Source organism: Cavia porcellus, unplaced genomic scaffold (assembly GCF_034190915.1).
Source record: "Cavia porcellus strain 051 isolate PalLab524CR breed Dunkin Hartley unplaced genomic scaffold, mCavPor4.1 scaffold_18, whole genome shotgun sequence".
Lineage (NCBI taxonomy): Eukaryota > Metazoa > Chordata > Mammalia > Rodentia > Caviidae > Cavia > Cavia porcellus.
The window spans coordinates 69,081,604-69,101,923 of NW_026947501.1; the positions used below are offsets into that span (position 1 = coordinate 69,081,604).

General features: G+C 40.2%; 1 protein-coding gene across 3 annotated transcripts in view; it reads right to left on the reverse strand.

The window, feature by feature from the left end:
• Positions 1-20,320, reverse strand: part of Stx18 (syntaxin 18) — a 92,034-nt gene that overhangs the window by 48,731 nt on the left and 22,983 nt on the right. Inside the window, exon 1 of one of the 3 annotated variants that reach the window (XM_023562658.2) lies at positions 7,704-7,836. The exons of the other annotated variants lie outside the window; for them this stretch is intronic. The gene's annotated coding sequence lies outside the window, so the exon portion shown is untranslated. Of the gene's footprint in view, positions 1-7,703; positions 7,837-20,320 lie in introns of those variants that run through there. 3 annotated transcript variants of the gene reach the window in all.

Consider the following 20,320-nt stretch of genomic DNA (forward strand, 5'->3'; position numbering starts at 1 on the left):
AAATTATAGTCAGAATCTTTGTTCTAGATCCACATAAATCACAGTTTCTTTTTTGGAGAACAAATTTTTAGAGAAAACATTATTAAATGAATCATCTGATTTTAATAGTTTCCTAATTTGCTCTTGCATGTTTATTATCAAACTCTAATCATGACTTTTCAAAACTTATTTATACTTTCACACAAAGTTTCAAAGTTTTCTCAACTTAAATAAAAACCCACAAAACTGTGGGAAATGTTTTGCTTGAAAGATAAAAGCAAATTGGCCCAAATATACATTTGCAATAATCAGTGTTTACTTTTGTTGCTCAAACATTCAGCCTATAGCACTTTTAATACCTACATTCAACTTCATTTTCTTGTCTCTTAAAAAAAAAAGGAGGTAAAGTAGTTTTCTTTTCCCTTGTTTTGCTTCCAAAATATAAACTCATTTAATGCAAAGCATTCCTGGGTCAGGCACATTTTCACTGCTTGTCTCAGAGACATTCATATCACATGTAAAGTGTTGTTTCTTTCCAAATTTCAGTCTCAACATTTTATGAGTATCATAAGCCCCAGTTAAAATTTTAGTAAGTACAAATGCAAAAGAAATATCATGATGCTAATTTGGGAAAGAAGATAAGTAATAATTTCATTTATTTAAAAAGTTGAGGATTTTTCCTTGAGGTGCCTAAGACAGATTTTGTACTACATTATTAAAATGTGTCGAACTTTTAACTGGGAACAATTTACCAGTTAACATTATCTACTGAAAGAGGAAATACACCTTGAATAAGTAAAACACTGGGAGCCATTTATGCTGCTTAAAACACTGGGCTATGGACTTTTAAAAAATAGTATTTAAAGTAGTCCAATGGGTATGTGAGACAGTTGATCCACAAATTCAATGATTCTCTCTAATTCCAAAGACAGAAATCTGTCTCTCCCAGGGCCAGGGGGTTTAAGACTCCACACACTAAAACAAGTTAAAGGTAATGAAACTGAAAAGAATTATTTCCTAATAGAAGGAACGCATTTTAAAATCTGAATGACTGACAACAGAAAAGATTTTTTTCTAACCATTTTTTAAAAAAAGAAAGAAAGAAAAGGTCTGATGAGAGACTCTGGCTTTGAGGTGTGTCACTCCCTGACTTTCCAGCCATGAATCCCAGCTCATTTTTTTACAATGAGGTCTATTTCCTGTAATTTTAGATATTTTAGAGTATAATTATTTTACATTTTTATGATGCCTTTGGGGTATCATTACAAATATTTTTTATGTGTTTAAACTTAGGAAAGTAAAATTAAGTAATAGCTTTTCTTAAAGGGTGCTGTCAACTCTCTCCCGAACAAAAATCTTTGTTTTAAGGCGATCTAGAGATTTATATCCTTAGTAACCATAGAAATTAGTCTTAAGCTTTAGGGAAAAAAAATTCACAAAATGCTCCTTATTTAATTAAAATCAGAGCGCTGCTTTTAGAAATGAAGGGCCTTCTTTTGAACAGAATTTTCCAGAGTAAAATTGTTCTAACTCAAGGTAACACACTCTTTGTGATAAATTAATCAAACACAGTTAATCGGCTCTTGAACTTGTACGCCAAGAAAGTAAATACTCTGTTGGGAACGATTTGCTCCAGGACCATAGACACTGTCAATCTCAGTAGGAAAAGAAAGTGAAACCCACAGGATCCAACGGTACTTGTAGATCATCTTAAGAATAAGCAGAAAAAAGGAGGAGAACAAAGAAAATAGTTTAACAGTAACACTGAGGAGAATGGCTCATGATGGAAGTCTGTTTTCATGGGGAACCTGAAAATATCAGCCATCACTGCTCTACACGAAGATCCAGCCACACATGAATCAACTTCCTGGTGATGACTAGCTTTCTGTTTCCCACGTTTGACAACAGAGACATGCTCGCTCGGCTTCTGCTTATCACACTGGGACTAATGCAAGCTCATTTCTGACTTGAAAAGCAGTCGGGGGCATCTGCAGGAGTCTACAGGCTGTCCTGTGCCACTGTCTCCCCAGGAGGTCTGAGAAAATACAAGGACAGGAAAGATGAACCCTTGCAACATTTTTAAAATGTCCAAGTTTTTAAGGTTTATGAAATTCAGATGCTAAGGAAATCTGTGTACTACCAAATTTGATTAACTTTTATGAGATTTAAATTTGTAGCTTTGCATATTTCTCTGTGATGAGTAATTTTTAAAGTTTGCCACATTCTCTTTATTATGTTTTTAAAACCTGTCCATTTGGAAATGAAAGCATTGATGATGATGTCCTAAAATAAGTACAAAATAAATGTCAAGTGATCATACAGCATACTATACACAATGAGTAAAGTCCAAACTACAAATATCTCTGATTTCAGGCAACCAAAATGTTTGAAGAGGCAAGAAATAGGTGTTTAGGCACTGCTAACAATGCTAAATACTTACTATCTTTTTGCAAACAATTCAACAAGCATTTCCTTTCCCTACTATGCACAGTTAATTTCAGTCTTACAAAGGAAAAATTTACCAAGAAGAAATCAAGACATCTTAGTATATGTAGTGAGGTGCAGAAAGGGAAAGTGTAGGGTGAGGAATTTTAATGATAATAAGTAATCTGTACTGTATTTAACTGATCATACAGCATGTTTGTGTTCTAAAAATTATTCTTCTGTGGTCAAAAAAATTTTTTGTATTGTTTGGTTAGAGGGACAGGAATCAGGAATTTTGATTTAAATGATGTGTCTGTTGTCACTGTAATTTGTACACTCCCTCAGCAATTAGCCTCTAAATTAAATATAATATGTATCAATGAATTTTCACCTTTAATTCAAATTATGACAAGCTAAAAAAAATCTATGCTAAAGTGATTCTAAATAACATTTAAAATAAAAAGCACAATGCCATTTTAAAGTTTCTGCAATCTGATGGTTAGTAATGATAAAACGTCCATGTGCTGCTGGCAGTGTTTCGGAATATCTTCATTTCCCTCCAGTTTTTAACCTGACACGAGCACGAAGTTATGCAACACACAAGAGCCTCGTTTTTCTGGGAACACATGAACTAGGAAGAGCTTTGTGTACTTTCAACCATTCATGGTCTGTATGTTTTATACATAATTATTCCTCTCCTATAAAAAAGGTGTGTATGTGTGTGTGCATGTGTATATATGTGTGTGTAATCTTTTTGTCTCTCCTTGATCTCATATCCATGTGGTTTCCTTTAGGATTTTACTTAAGAGGCAAACCTCCCACTGGAGTCAGGAGGTCGGGTCTGTAAAGTCCCTCCGAAGCCTCCAGAACACAGCACTGTGCGCTGTGACAGATGACACAAAGGAAGTGAAGGCTACTGATGACCACTGCAGGCCAGTGTCTGTAACCCTGCCAGCACGTGGTGTGGGTGAGCACTGTAGGAAGACTTCACCTGGCTCGCAGTGCGCCCAGTCAAGGCATTGCTCGGAGCTGCATTTCTTGCTTATGAAACAAAGCACTGTATTTCCTGTTCCCTAAAGTCTACTTTAGCTCCAGAAATTCTATGGTTTCTTGCATTTGACTGAAAGCTCAGCAGTACATTTTTGAGTTATTTTTCATATCCAAGGATACTATGCTTCATCTACAAGGAAAAGATTTAACATTTATTTCTACTTACTGTATTACAAAGAATGTTCTATATTTTAAATATCTCCTGTCACCTTCACAGCAATCCTCCGTATTAACATCTTTCTCATTCTGTAGGTAAGACTGAGGCTCAGGCATACTGGAAGAGGTACTCACGCTTAGATCTGCCCAGTTAACTCTCCATGCTTTCTGGACATTAAGGGACCTCTCCTGATGCCAATAACCACAGTATACTGAACCACGCACCAAGGAATTTACAGTGAAGCACTGTGTATAAAAAACTGCCAGACACTGTGCAGAACACACATGGGGGCAAGGACACCTTCCTCCCAGGGCTGACCCATAAAGGACTCTGACATGTGAGGCCTTGACCTGTGCCATAGATAGGGAAGGAGGACCCTAGTGGACCAGGAAAGAGAGGCAGCAGGGGAAAGGAGAAGCCCGCAGTGGTCTCAAGAGCCTTGTAAGATCTATTTCTCCTCTTGGTCCCACCCTGTTGGAAGCTCCCAGAGCTGGGAACCACAGAGGAGGTGACACAGAAATGCCACTGAGCAGGGGCCGTGGGGTCGGACTGCCTGGGTCCAGTACAGCTTCTGATAGTCAAGAGCCATGTAGCCATTCCCAATTCATCTCACCTGTTTTGCCTCAGTATCCACATTTTTAAAATGGGGGGGGCCTTTGCCTCAAAAGGTGTGTGAAATGCAAAGAATGTAGGAAAATGCCTGTCACACTGTATCAGACCAAAGCTAGAAAGCCACTAGAATGTTCTCTTGCAAACCACAGAGACACAAGATGGCCCCCATTCATATTTCCATTGTAGGGTTAAGTCAAAAGGGAAAAAGAAAAAGTTTGGTGTTCGTCCATGGTGGCACCAGACTAAATTTTTAAACATAAAAATGACATGACAAAATTTCTTTTTAGGTAAGTGAATTTTGGTCAGGAAACTGGAACAGATTTTTTTTTTTTTATTAAAAAGGAGGTTCCTCCAGAACCCTAGTGCAAACAATGGAAGAAGTTAAAAAGCACTTGAGAATTCCAAGTGGAATGACAGCGCACTACGGTGCGACCACACTACGGGCCCTGCAGCTATCCTAAGCAAGTGGAGACATAGAGAGGGTAAATGGGGACAGCCATGTTCATCAGATTACTCCATGTTTTATCTTACAGTCAAATTATATTTCCTTAAGTACCTCCATCAAGAGCACTTGCACATGTACACTTTCCAAACGAAGAAGTTTTTTTTTTTTTTTTCATTTATTCTTTATAGTTCTGGAGAAAAGTAAAGCAAGTAACGTGAAATCTCCCATTTAAGTATGAAGAAGATCATGAGAATGAGAGATTCTTGCTCTGGGTTAGCTGAGAGAAGCACTGGATTCTTAAACAGCAGCCCCAGGGGTGAGAGAGGGGCGAAAGCCCAGCATACTCAGATGGACATCCAACATCACTAGGCCTCCCAGGCCCTCGCCCAGCTCTGCGCCCAGTGTGACCGGGGCTGGAGTTTCCATGCCAGCGGGCTGCTCTTCTTTACGAGACCATCTCTGGCTGCTCAGGCTAGAACCTCATAGCTCCTCATGATCTCCTGTCACGGTGCAACAGCCAATCTGCCACCCAGGACCCACATCTTTCAGGGCTCTTTGGTCCACCTTTTCCAGTTCACCCCACCAGCCTCAGCCTTGGGTCCTCCTGCGGTCCCCACTTTTGCCTCTCTCCTCTCCAATCCTGCGTGCACACTCTACCGGGCTTGCCCAGCTCTTGAAGCTACGGCTGAGGCCTGGAATATTTGTGCTATTTTTAAGTCAGTAGCTTCTGTGTGTCATTCTTAAGGCTTACGCACGATGCTGCCTACTGACCTGCGGGTAGGAAGACTGACATTTCATCTCTGATCTCTAAGGCTTAGGACGCAAAAAAGAACAGATGCTTGAAATGAGGCATGTGGGACAGGGCCTTATGTGACCTTCGAGGAGGTAGGGAAAGACTCCTTTGAGCTACCAACAAGAAAAGTAAGACAACAAACACTGAAGAGTGCCAGAGCGTGTAAGATCTGGCCACTCCACGTCCCACCCAGAATCCAGTCCACACAGCCAGCAGCTCACCAGCGCAGCTTCTGAGGACAATGGCTCCAGAACTCAGGCCCTGCAGTGGCTAGGGGTGGAAAATCACTCAGACTGTCCAGTCAGGCTCTGGAACCGCAAGGCCCCGGTGGTATGTGTGCAGGACAACCTGGCCCTGGTCTTACTCCCCAAGGTGGGCTGGATTCCTACAATCACTAACAATAGGCCAAGAAGGGTCATAAAAGTGCATTTTCCAAGGTATTTCAATGCACTATCAGTGGAAAAGGCTGTGTGAAAAGATATCACCAATAAACCTCATCAGTACTGAGTGACCAGGCCATGAAACTGTACCCAGAATGCTCTCTCACTGCGCAAAGCAGCCAAGACATCAACAGCCCTGGAAAACAACACGGTCAGGCACAAGGCCCTCCGGTCTCACCATTAACTCACTTAATTCTCACTAGTGACCTAATATAGAGTTCGTGCTACTTTACACGTGAGGAAGCTTGTTATCCCTTTTATATGTGAGGAAACCTAGCCTCACGGTGGCTAAGGGTTGTGCTCAATGTGGCTCAGCTGGTAAACAGCAGGAGAGGACTCAAACCCAGTCACACTCCCACCCCCAGTCCTGAGGACCTCTGGGCTGCCACTCTGCGGGGACTGTCTTGGACACAAACCACAAGCTCTGTCAGCAACGGGTTGCTCCTTGGCCTCTCAGAACCCCTTTGTCACATCTTCCTGAGCACATCAACTACAGCTAGAACAGAAGCTCTTATTTTCATGAGAGTAAACAAATTTTATCTTCTAAAACACACAAAAAATCTAAGGAGACAGCAGGCTTCGGGCCAGAGTGTACGCACAGGTGGTTACACTGGAAGGCGCACAGCATCCAAGACAGGTGAAATGACTTATTACTATAAGTGGCCAGACACATACTATAAAACAGTCAGGTAAGACTTCTATAACTGTATTAAGCAGAAAAAACAAAAATGAACCACTCTGGTAGAAAAGGAGACTCTTCATTCCACTGAACCTCAGTGCACACTGTGTTTTACCAGAAATGTGCAAATTGTTTATGTAGATCTCCTCTAAATTTGGAAGCCTGTTTTTCGATTTAGAATAACTTGTTTTTCTGGGGCATGTACCCCAAGCAAAAAGAAGCAAATGGATTTTCAGTGTCTTACACTCTCTTTGCAGGTAGTACTAGAAAATAAGATCAGTAACAGTAATAAACCACAAACAATGCTAACACTACTGCCAACACACCTTCACGCATCAACACAGGTGCTGGTACACAGTATGCACCCCATAAATATTTACTGAATAAATAAAAGTAAACACATGCGTTTGGACAAACTGTACCTTCGGTCTAATCCCAAATCAAAGAGTTCATGAACTCTGTAAGTAAAACAGCCTAAGGACGCTTACTTACTATTCATCAGAACAAAACCACCAGTCAGGGTGGAGGCTGTGGAACTTCACACTGCGACAGGCCCAAGTTCCTGTTTCATGGAGTGTCAGGTAGTTTTTACACACAGACCACAGTTCACCCTGCGTGCGTGCTTCAGTGTGGGCTACCTCGGTTGCAGCACAAGGAACACAGCGGCAGCTAGGCCAGACAGGCAAACCAACACACCAAGGCTGCTACCTCACAGTGGGCAGTAACAATCTGAGGCGCTCCTGAATTTACAGTTAGACAAGCATCTCAAAAATTTATTCTAGTGCCCAACAAACTTTCCTTGAAAGATCCCTTCTTTCAAATTAAAAACAGTAGCTTTATTAATGCGTGACCCATTTCAAATCTGAAACACAACTCTGCGCCATACCTTGTGGAATGGAAAGCCATAATTGTAATGTGGAATGAGACCAACTGAAATCAATATAAGAAATTTGAAGTAAGTAAATATCTGTTTCCTGGGGGTAGTATAAAATGTATGAAATTACAGTAGTAAGAAGTTATTAATTTGAAATTATAAAGTGGAATTGAGGACCTCAAAATATTCATAGATTTTTCAAAGAATTCTGAAAGTAAAACAAACCATGCCGTTCTCTGGAAAAGCTTACCTCTTAAAAAAATAGCATTTAATACGCACAGCTGCTTGCCCGTGTCACACAGCAAAGAAACAGCAGCGTGGATCACACCATGCCCAGTGCCGAGGAGAGCAGCGTTTTCAGGTTCACAGGTATTCTCGGACTGGTTTCCACACAACTGCTCATTATTCACCAGCTAAGCCGGCTTAATGATTAAACTTGAGCCAGGTGAGAACAGAAACTGTGCCAAGTTACCTGCACAACAGAACACTGTGCTCTAGGAAGCAGAGTTAGGGAAACTTCAGCAATCACTGGGAAAAAACCACCAGCAGCAGGGCAGAACCTTCCCGTCAGAGGAACTAGCAAGCAGCCACTCTGTCCACTAAGCAAAAGAATAAGACATGTGCATTCAAGAGGAATGATACTTGCACAGACCTATTTTTTTCCGAATAAAATGATTGTTAATTAAAACAGTTATTGATAGGTTTCACCCTGTTGCCCACAGGCCAGGTGGGTCCCTGTCACCCACCAAGGGAATCTGCTCCATGCAGTGGAGGTGGGCAGTCACGTGTGTGATCACCAAGCACAGGCTGATGGGGCGACACATTTATAATCCTGTCTTCACTGGCTTTCTAAAATAACTTTTTAGTTACCTTGTATTACTGTTTTTGAAAGTTACTTCTTCATTATACATAAAATATTTATAATTTACTTTCTGCTTATAGTGCAGGGCCTACAAAATATGCAAAATATAAAGCAGAAAAAAATCAACCCATAATACCAGTCCATGAAATAAACTTGTATTACCCACTTTGTGCACATGTATCCTTCATGTAAATGAAACCATATTACACATAGGATTCTGTCTCCCACTTATTTTACTCAACACCATGAGTACTTCCCATGCATTTAAAAATTCTAGCAAACAATTAGCTTTAAAAGCTAAATAGCATCTCATTGCTTAAGTTTACAATAATTATTTTTCTAATGTTGGGCAAATAGTTGTTTCTTTTAGTTTTTCACAGGGATGAATCTATAATGCCAGAGTATTTTGTACATTAAAACTTAGACTTTGTAAAAAACAAGAAATATTTTCAAATACTGATTCATATTGCCAAAGAGATCCCAGCCTACCTGGGATCAGCACCTGGACTCAGTCCTAAAGCCTCCTAGGCAGAAAGGGGACAAACGACCACGCTGTTTTATTGATCATATGAAAACTGCACTGGTGTACAACATACTAGACTATTCTAGGGTTGTTTTGGCAGAAATTTTGAACAGGCTCTGGTTACTTGAAAACAGTAAAAGTTAAGTAAAACAACAGAGGTGAGAAAATAGCTGATCCTACCTAGGACTGAGCCTACCTGGCCTCAGCCCTAGGCACAAGGGACCCCTCCCCCACAGTACTGCCAAGGCTACCGCCTCTCTTCGCAGGTGCAGCAAACAAGGGACGTCGTATCAGAACGTAACTAAACCCAGATCCTTTGCCTTCAACTTAGTGATGATTTTCCCTAAGTAGAGCAAATTAAGACCTCAGTTTCCTCATCTGAAACATGCAGGGAAGTCGGAAGAATGACCCCTCAGGCTGCTGGGAGTATCTGACATTTTAGGGTTCCCTTTCGTGGTGCAGACACGGCAGGTTAGATCTGCAGGACACTGGTGGGAGAACTAAACCCGACCTAGTCACCTGGAGCTGCTCAGCTGTTACTCAATCTGTTTTTCTTGGAACAGATCATGAATAACAACCCTGCAAATTGGAAATACTTAAGTGCAACTGCCACACTGTTTTACACAAAGAAAGATAACAGTCACTTCTAGTATTGAAATACACAACCTAGCTTTTGATTCTCAATTCAGGCTCCATAAAACTAGAATCCACAGCTGGAAATTCTGATTTGAAATTATGACTTCACAGAAAACCAGAGGCTTTCATGAAGATAAGGTTTCCTGCAGGAGTGCAGCACTTGAAAAGGCAATCGAAAATCTGCATTAGATTTTCTGCATAAAAACAGAAACCTCCAGGACACTACCGAGCGCTGAGCAACTGCACGTTGCAGGCATCGAAAGCCGCCCACCTGCAGCTCCTGTTTCTCAGCATACACAGCAGCACGCCACGCACGCAGACCTCTGACGTGAGCACCGTGACTGTCTGCCAGATGCTCCAAAAGCCTCCTAGGCAGAAAGGGGACAAACGACCACGCTGTTTTTTCGATCATATGAAAACTGCACCGGTGTACAACATACTAGAACTATTCTAGGGTTGTTTTGGCATAAATTTTGAACAGGCTCTGGTTACTTGAAAACAGTAAAAGTTACCTAAAACAACAGAGGTGAGAAAACAGAAAAAGACCTGAAGGCAAGTGTTATTACCAGCAAGTTTGCCACAGCTGCTGAGTTTACAAAAACGCTACTGGTTTTTATTTTTGTTCTTAAAAATTAACCTTATTGCATACGAGACTATTCAGGAATATATAAAATATTTTTATCTTTTATATCTTTTCAAAGGATAAGGTTTCCAAAGTAAAAGATTTACAGACTTGGAGTCAAATTTTTACAAAAATCTTTTCCCTCTATTGAGGATCAGTGAAAACAACTTTTTACGGAGGACACTGTGGCTTGAAAGCAGCAGACCCAGCTCCCCGGCCCGGCACGCTGCAGAGCGGAGCTCACCCTGAGCAACTGCTGCATGCCCCTGCCACACATGATTCTGAGGGGACAGATGTCTAGGGCCTCACTTTCCACCTATCTTGTCCCAAGCCGTTCTGCTTTCCGGGTGCCCGACACAGTCTCCCTCTCCCCCTTCCTGATCTCCTGGAGCAGGCTGTGCAGTCCTCGCCCTGGACACCCTAGACACGGTGAAGGAAGGGCTGTGCACAGTCCCAAGGACTGGGGAAGCAAACGTTGCTAATGACTGGGTGAGCAGCCCTCTCACAAGCCCCAGAGTTCCCGGCTTTCTCCAACCAACATAACAAAGGGAAGATCTAACTGAGTTGTCATCTGACAGATCATAAAAAACAGTTGCTGCTGGCTCTGGCCTGTAATTCAGGGGAAAGTTCCCAGACTGCGTGGGGCGGCAGTGCAGTAACAAAACCTGCATTCTGCTCTCCTCCTGCGTGCCAACAGGGCTTCTGCACCCTTCTGTCTGTGAAACTAGGACTGCAACTGATATTGAGCCCTGTCACATTCCAGAAAGAAGTAATATTCTCCCACTGCATACAACCTACTACTGAGAAAAATACAACTTCTACATTGCCTGGAGAAGGTTTCCACCAAAACAATGTATTCTGTTTCAACCCATGTGTACTGCTAATATCACAAAGTCACAACAGAGTGTGTAGAGCCTTCTGGTCACCATGTGGAATATTTTAAAAATTAAATTTCAATTTATGGACCTAGTTTTGTTGCACAGAAGTATGACAGAATAATCAGGGTAACATTTCCAAGCCTAACCAGGGATAGGGTATTATGTAAGGGATATTAAATGGGAACAGGAGTTCAGTGAGAAAAAGAAAGGTTGCAAAATTTATAACTGTAAGAAAGGTCAGAGATTTTTTTTCAACAAATGATGGAGGCTATCAAATGTGCTGTTCAGATTCCATGGGATACGATTAAAAGAGTGATAAAAAGTTTCACTTTAAAATGTCAAGTTTTATAGTATGCTGGAAATTATATCCTTTGCAACTACTTAAACTTATGATGAAAAGTTACAGATGTCAGTTTAAAATATATAGGAGAGGTTACCTAAGTTTTTTCAAAGTTCCTTAGGGGATGCATGAACAAAAATGTTTAAAGGTCACTGGCTTATAATTTGGTACAGAGAAAAACAATAAACACACGTTTACCAATAATGACACTTCTGTGCAGCAGAAACACTGGGAGACGGAGAGCATAAAATAGAAGTATTCACTGCAGGCTGGGGAAGGAATCCAGGGAGTTTCTGCCACTAAAGGTAAAACCTCAAGAGGGTAAAGACCACAGCTGTCGTGCTCACACTCACATTCCCAGAAGAAATGAATGGAAGTGAGGCTTGAACTAAGAAATAAACTGTAAAAGGAGCCAGCTGAGCAAAGCACAGGGCAGGCTGTTCCAGACAGAGAACAGCACGCGTGGAGGGTGGGAGAGAAGGAATCATGCTGGCTCAAGCTATGCTTTAGGATGTCCACGGACAATTGACTTTTCTCTAAAGAGACAACTGGAAGGAAGTATTTCAATCAGGAAATAATCCAATGAGATTTATTTTTTATATATTTATAATTTCTCAGGAAAAAAAAATCTATTGCTAATCAGGAAAGACGAAGGAATTCATTCATACATCCATCAACAGTAACTGTTTTGTGCTAGATACCCTAGAAGGCGTGGAGAGTACAGAAATAAACAAAGCTTGCAACTCATTTACAAGAACTTATGCGAATGAAAAGACAAGCTAATTGGGAGACTGAGAAAATATTTTAACCCACATAAATGAGAAGGGACTTGTATCCAGAATATGTAAAGAAATCTAAACTTAAAAGAAGCAATTTAAATGCGGGCAAAAGACATGAACCCACACTTTCCTAAGAAGGAAAACAGACACATGAAAAGTATCCGACATTGTTAGACAGTAGAGAAATGCTAATTAACACAAGAGCACTATAGGCCTATTAAAACAACAAAAACAGAACTCTCTGATACCAAGTGATGGTGAGTGCATGGAGCACCTGGAACTCCCCTCCACTGCTGACAGGAATCCAAACGGTAAGGCAGGTGTGGAATACAAGTCAGCAGTGGGGTTTCTTTTGTTTTAAATAAGAACTTTAATGAGATTTAATGCAGCACACAATCTGGTTATTTTGGGTTGGGGAGTACCAATGATTGAACTCACGACTTTGTGCTTACCAGGCAGGTGGTTGTGCTGTTGAGCTAAATCTCCAGCCACAATCTGTTCAAAGTGTAGAATGTGATAGTTTTGGAAATATTCACAAACAATACAATCATTGCAAACACTGTTTTGAGTCTTCGGCATCCCACAACCTCGCATCCCTTTAGCAAACCATTCTCCACCCTCCCACCTCTAAGCAATCCCTCGACTTTCCGACTCCACACATCGGCCTGTTCCAGACTGCTCTATACTGCAATAAACTGATGTGGTCCTTGCTATGACTTATCTGTTTTTAAGGTATATAAGTGTTGTCTTACCAGATAATATCTCATTGCAGAGAGATATACATTTTATTTACTCATTCATTAGTTAATGGACCTTAGGTTATTTTCACTTGTTTGTTATTATAATAATGTTGCTATGAACATTTATATAGGCAGTTTCTTATAACACTAAACATACACAACATATGACTTCACAATCTCCTATGCATTTGCTATGGAGAGATGAAAATTTATGCTTACACTAAAATCTGCGAACAATATTTGTAACAGTTCAATTCATGATTGCCCCACACTGGACCCTGCCCCAAAGGGCATTGACAGAACTGCCATGTAGTGAAATGCTACTCCGTAAAGAAGAATAACAGGAACTACTGATAAAAATACATCATGAGTGATCACAAGGCATTATTACTCCAACTGAGCAGAACAATCAATTGCAAAGATTCATATACTATATAATTCCATTTATATGACATTCTTGAAAAAACAAAAGCTCGGCAATGAATAAGTGAGTTAAAGTATACTAGACGGTGATAAATATTAGGGGAAAGCAAAAGTAGAGCAAGGTAAGGGAAAGTAAGGCAGAGTGGAGGACACAGGACACATTACCATTTTGAGTGGAGTGGTCAGGGTGGCCTTATTGAAAAGACACGACAGCAGAAATGTTTGACAGAGGAGAGCTGAGGGTCAGCTAGGCAGGTATCTCTAGAGCCACATCTAAGGAAACGCATTCTAAGTACTGTAGAAGGAACACAAATACGAAGGCCCTGGGACAGGGTGTGCATAACAGCTAGGGGCCCAAGTGTCCATGAGACCTCAGAACAGAGATACCAGGAAGGGAGACATCTGGAGAGGTCTCTGAGCAGAGAGAAGTCCACACCGGAAATACAAGTTGGGAGTTACAGGCTTACATATAATATTAAGAGCCGAGAGACTGGATGAAATCCAGTTCATCACTTTTATGAACAAGTGTTTAGTCAGTATGTACTATACGTCAACTGCGGGCCAAAGAAAAGAGAAACAGAGGGGGAAGGAAAGGGAAAGAAATTTAGCTTTCCAAATCCTCTGCCATTTTAACTCTAGTTTAACCAGAGCAATGAAAGATGGCAGGAGGAAGAGAACCCTGAGAGAGAATCTCTAGGTATAGTTTTATAAAAATGTAGTCAGAGAAAGTTTTTCAAAAGCAGCTTTTGTGTAAAATGCAAGTAGTCTTGAATCCAGTGCTTAACTGGGTGATTCACTGCAGCCCCTGTGCCTCAGATCTGACGGTCACCATTCACTAGCTTGCTTTGCATCAACTTGTCCACCAGGAAACTCACACCCGGTGTGAGTCTGCATGTCCTGGGGGACTCTGCTGCCCATGTTAAGGCCAACCTGGCAGTTTCCTACTATGGCCGCTGTAAGAGACTGGGCCTTGTTCCATGCAATCGAGCACTTAACATTGACCATACTTAATCTTAAAAATGGTCATTTCACTCCTTATTACATGTGTTGAATGCTGATTTTAAAAGAAATCTTGGTGCATGCAGCATATTTTGATGTAATCCTAGTAGCAATTTATGACCAGTTTTTATGTCAAAAATTGTAAAGTTTCTAATACGTGTTGTTTAAGTACCCAAGCCTATAAATGTCCATCTGACAAATGGACAGTCCTTCTAAACCTGGGTGATGGATATCTGCATATCGGGTCCCCTATACTGCATTTTGGAAAATCTTAATATTGGAATGAAATGTGTACTAGTTACAAGACTCACAACTTGTTTAGGTTAGCTAAGGTTTTCTGAGTAGAGACTAACTGGGACTAACTTTGCAAAAAGAAAGGAGGGAATTCAGATGCATACTAAGGGATATATGAAGGACGGATTAAAATTCAGGGCTTATCGATTTCAGCTACAGTGACCTTTTGGGCTGAATAATTCTTTCTTTGGGAGTCAGGGTTTGTTTGTGGGAGCCTTATCCTGTACAGTGTAAGATGTTTAGCAGCATCTCTGGTCTCTATCCACTAGATGCCAGCAGTGGCTCCCTATCCATGACAACCAAAAATGTCTCCAGACATTGGCAAATATCTCCGGGAGGTAAAATTGCCCCCAGTTAAAAACCACTGGCTTAAATGATCCAAACATGGGAAGGGCAAAGATACAGCTGGGCCTCTGAAACAATTGGAACCAGATATTTAAACCTCCAGAACTCTGATTTCTAATCTTTCTTTTCTCTGCATTTTAGCTTTAATTCTCTCATTACAGCTCAGCCAGCAAAGGCTCCTGAGTTCTGTTTGTTGAAATTTGGGCCTCTAGACAGAGAATGACTCTGTTTCTTAATTCAAATTTTTTTAAAAAGTCCTAGGAAAGGATTCTGATTGACCTGATTTGAGTCTGGTACCAAGTCTGTGACTGATAGTTTAGACAATGTTATTTGGGAACACAGGAGTTTCCGCTAAAATCACCAGGTTTATGTCAGAAAGAGGATCAGTTCCCAAAAGCAGAAGGTGCTGTTGTTGACAGAAAGGTGGTTTGGGGACAAACAGCAATGGGAACCTACCATAACTATAATACTAATACCCACATCATACAGTGAACCGCCTGTACACCTGCAGCTCTTCATAACACTGAACGGCATGTGCTTCCCTACACTTAGATGTGTTTGTGGCCTGGGTACTCACAGATGTATCTGAGTCCACCGGGAGACCAGCTGGGGACTGGACAAATGGGCAGAGGACACAGAATCCATGCCTGGAGGTTTTTTCCACTGAGGTACTTTAAAGTGGCTTTCCAGATGGCACATTTCAGTCATCCACAGAAGAAATCTGGGATTATTACTATTGCATATTGCCCACAATCAGACATGACAAAGGACTGACAGTGGCATGCTCTGTGGGCCACTAACAAAATATACTTACACCATGTGACTCTGCCTCAGTCAATGGTAGCCCATAATTGAACAACCATTGCCCAATTTGTGGGCTAACAGAAAACCAAATGTTTGCCTTGAAACTTTCCAATTGGGTTCAAGAATAAAATTCAGGAATATGATAATACACATACCAAACAGACATGAATACATCCAACTCAAAATGCAAAGAAGTAAGTTTAAGTTAAATTTTTCTAAGACTTCCCAAGGACTGAGATAAGGCAGGAGACAGAAATCTTTCCTTGGATCTCTCATTAGCAAATCCTAGAAAGTATGTTTCATGTACCGTAACGAAGCCCCTGAACCTGGAGACTGTTCTCAGAGAAAAGAGGGGCTCCTCCTATCTCAGCTTTGGCTGAGACTAGCCAGAGCCCCCCGGGGCTGCCCGGCACCCGTAAACTGTCAGAGGAAGTGGGCTCAGGCAGCAGATCACAGCCCTCACTCAGAAACAGCTCCTCTGCAGCATCGGGAGCCAGCCCCATCTGAAGGCCTCAAAGGCCTCAGAGGAGGAGGAGAAGATGGGAATTTCACCTTGCACTATCACCCCCATCTGTTTGGGGAAGTTCTGGGTCTAACAGCCAGGGCCCTCATTGCATTCTTCTTGGATCTAACGGTATTATAGTTGGTTTGTGGGGTGATATTCTTTGCTAGCAATATACAGGAATAGCAGTAGTTTTAAAATTCCTTAAATATGGTATAAGGAAAGTCTCTAAAATCCAAAGTTGGTAAAAGTCACATTCTTATATTTTAAACAGATACCCAACAAAAAGAAATGGCCAATGAGATTCTTAATCATCCACTGAGATAAAAAACAACCCCAGCATTCACACCATGGCAATGTCAGAGGTCTGGGATGTCTCCTTGTTAAGTGATATGATTAGACAACTATAAACTTTTCAATAAAAGACTAATGTTCATCATTGCTTTTATAAATAACATGACTTCGTTCCCTTCCAACCTGAGAGAAGAAGTATGATAAAGATATGGAAGACCTTGGAGGGAAGGGGCAGGTCAGTACAGAAAAGTCAATACTGGAGTCAAAATTGTGAAATTCCACTTTTCTTTGTGGCAGAGAATCCAGCATCAAAGGGACCAAAAGATCACCCCACACTTCAGTCCACACATGCAGACCCTTTATATGAGAACTGCAGTGTATCAAGTAACACCTTCAAAGTAGTAAGTGGACAGTACTTTTATCAGATTGATTATTTCTGCAAGGCTCCCCATGAATCCAGAAAATCTATAGATGTATAAATCAAAAAAATTTTGCAATCTTCTCACTACACTTGGGGAAGCAGTTGCATAAAAACTGTTGTAAGTAAAGCAATTGCTTTGCCAAGCTCAGCAATACATAATACAGCTTCAATAAAAAACCTGGATTTCAGAAATAAACTTTATCATCTAAAAACTGTATCATGGAAAATAAAGTTTCACCTTTCTGTTATTTGAAGCGGGGAGAGAGAATGGGTTTACATATTATTTCAATATGATTTCTAGTAACTTACAAAGATCCTTCCATCTGACCTTTCAATATTAAGAGCTCTGAATGGATGATTCACTTTGCTCCCATTCAGTCAACAGGGGGCAAAAAGCCAGGCATTGTGTTTGGAGCTAGAATACAATGGGAGAACAAAACACTCCATCCAGTCTTTGATCTAAAGAAGCTTAAGTCCAATATGAGAAGCATTAACAGGTTTAATCAACCAATGTAAAAATCAAACCACTGAAGGATATACTAACATACTAGGTAATAAAAACAGGAAGTAGGAGAGAGCTCTAGTCTCTGAAACAGGAAGGGGAAAGAATCTAGAGTGTTTTCTCTAGAGGAGATAAAAGGGTGGGTAAAAGAAGACCCAAAGGGTCTCTCCACTACTAGTCAGGAAAACTAATCTTTCACTTTCTCTGTGAAGACTGTAAGAAGCATCCAGTAAGACAATAACAATAGTTCCACATATGAGGACAGGAAGAAGGTAAAAAAAGTCACACTAAGTGTTTTTGAGTAAATGTCTCATGGAAACACTCAGCATAAAGTACCTACAGTCCTTTTTAACTTTCATTTTCTCCATAAAATCAAACAAACTACATTCATCCAACAAAATAAACCTTTTCTCTTTTCCAATGAAAAGAGTCCTTAAAACTTTCAAGGAGGGTGAAACCTAAATGAACGCAACTATTAAAAACAATGTAACATACTAGGCATGGTGGTAAAGTTTCTAGAAAAACTCATGGCCTAATGTGCAATGACACTTCCAATAAATACTCAAAATATGTGTTTCTAATGATAATTGGAATGTGAATGACAGTGAAGAATAAATAATTGGGGAAAAGAGCTTTGATATTTTTATAGGTAATTCTGAAAATTGAGTCATATTTTGTTTGACTTGTATTAAAGAAAAATCTGAATTGCTACAGTGTCCAGATAAAATTTAAAAGTCTAGAATCTGGCCACAGCAGTTGATAATTTTCATTCACAGATCATTAGATTATAGATTAACTTTGTTAGGAAATGGCTTGAGAAGGATTCTAAATACTATAGACTGTACGTTATAATGAATGCTAGTCTGGTAAATTAACAAAAATGGCCAGGCATGGGTGGCTCACACCTGTAATCCCAGCACTTGGGAGGATAAGGTGGGAGGATCGTTGTGAGTTCGAGACCAGCCCGGGCTACAAAGTGAGCTCAAGGCCAGCCTGAACTGCATAGCGAAACCCCGTCTCAAAAAAAAAAAAAAAAAAAATTAACAAAAATGTGTAGAGAGAAAAACACATTTAATAAAAAAATTTTATTTTAGCGATCTGCATTTATTTCTAAAAACATTAAGTGGACGAAACAGTTTTAAACTATCTATAGTTTCCTAAGTTTAAGGAAAATAAATTATTTTTCCTACTACTTAAAAGAATTATAATCAGCAGCACTATTTTTAATAGCGGTTTAAATTAAACCACTCCTCGCTGGTAAAATCCTCTCCCCCACTCCACGCAGTCTTTTCTCCAGCACAGATTATTGACTTGCAGGAAAAAGTAAGAATTTAAAAACAAGCATCTGATTATAGTATAAGCTACAGCTAATACAAAAGCTTTTGTGGTGAGAAAAGGCAGTAGGAAGATAGTATCTCAAATCTAAGAAGGTAAAACACCAAGTAGCAAAAACGAACCTTTAAGAACTATCAAACCAAACAAAAAATAAAATTAGATATAAATTCAAGTTTTAGACTGTGGTCAATTGAGGTCTAGACAAAACCCTATGTTTGCTCACTGCCTCGTCTCCAGTCTGCTCCAAGTTTGAAAAGGTAATTGAACACAGTCTATAATTACTGGATTAGACACAGATGGGCTCTGTACATTTCAGGGGGAAAAAAGCACTGTTTTGATTCATTTTATGATTGCCTGTAAGGTCAAACTTTTCAAAATGTACTTTCATCTGTTAAATGGTTTCTCAAATTCCCCGGGGTATATCTTCAATAACTGTGATGTTTTAAGCAATTTGGGCCTATCAGATCCTGTCTTTGAATGTAACTAGCTGCCCATTTTCTAGTATTATAAATGTGCATGTAGGTTAATTGCTACATCTCTTACATATTTTCTGAACTTGCAGTTTTGGGGGGAAAATGGCAAACTGTGCCTCTTTTCCAGCAAGAATTCGCCACATTAATGAAGACTTTTACAAAAAAAGTTAGCTATTTGATGATAAATGACTCAGTGTTAACCAAAATCCATGAAAACTTTTCTTGATTTAAGTGAAAAATAGACACAAAGATACATCAACATCCTGGATGTAAGTTGTAAGAAAAATAAATTTAGGTATCTTTTGACTAAAATCCTATTTATTTCTATTCAATAACTATATTGCTAGGAAGTATTTGTGTAAAACTATTTCCTAACCTAAAAAAAAGAAAAATCCCTACACATAGCTTTCTCTATCACTTACAATAGTAATGATGTCATCACACAGCAACTTATTACAAATTCATAATGGAAAATATCTAACTTGGGGAACTCAGAGTCTGGCCCTTTCAGCGTGCCTATCCCATTTCCAAACATCTCGTAGTAAAACAATTTATTCAACAGTGCTTCACACACAGTTTTTAATTACGAAAGTCTGCGGCAGACGCCACAGCGTTGATTAAAACACCACGAAGAGCCTCCCCTGTGCAGCACACTTGGCCACTGAGAGCGGTTCTCCGGCTTCAGGCTTGGTCACACGAGCCCAGCTCTGCATGGCCACCCTGGTCCTGCAGGTCTGTCCTGCAGTGGCTGCGGCAAGGCCCTTTGGTGCTGTTTGTGTCAGGGCACCAGGCCCTGCTACAGTCTTTGTTTTCCAGTGTCCTTTCCTATTATGGCTTCATTTTCTATTCCACAAATATATTTCAGCTAGCTATGCTGTGACAAGTGACAGAACAGAAACACCTCAACCAGAAAACAAAAACAGACATTGTAGAATAAGAAATAATTCCAAAAAGATTCTTATTTTAGGAAGTCAATTTTATGTGTGCTGTTTTTACATGCAGTGAAAAGAGGATTTTATAGTCACATAGCAACACTTAGGTTGATATTCTTTAAGAAATTATGGGCATACAGGAAACATTTAATAGTTGAATTAC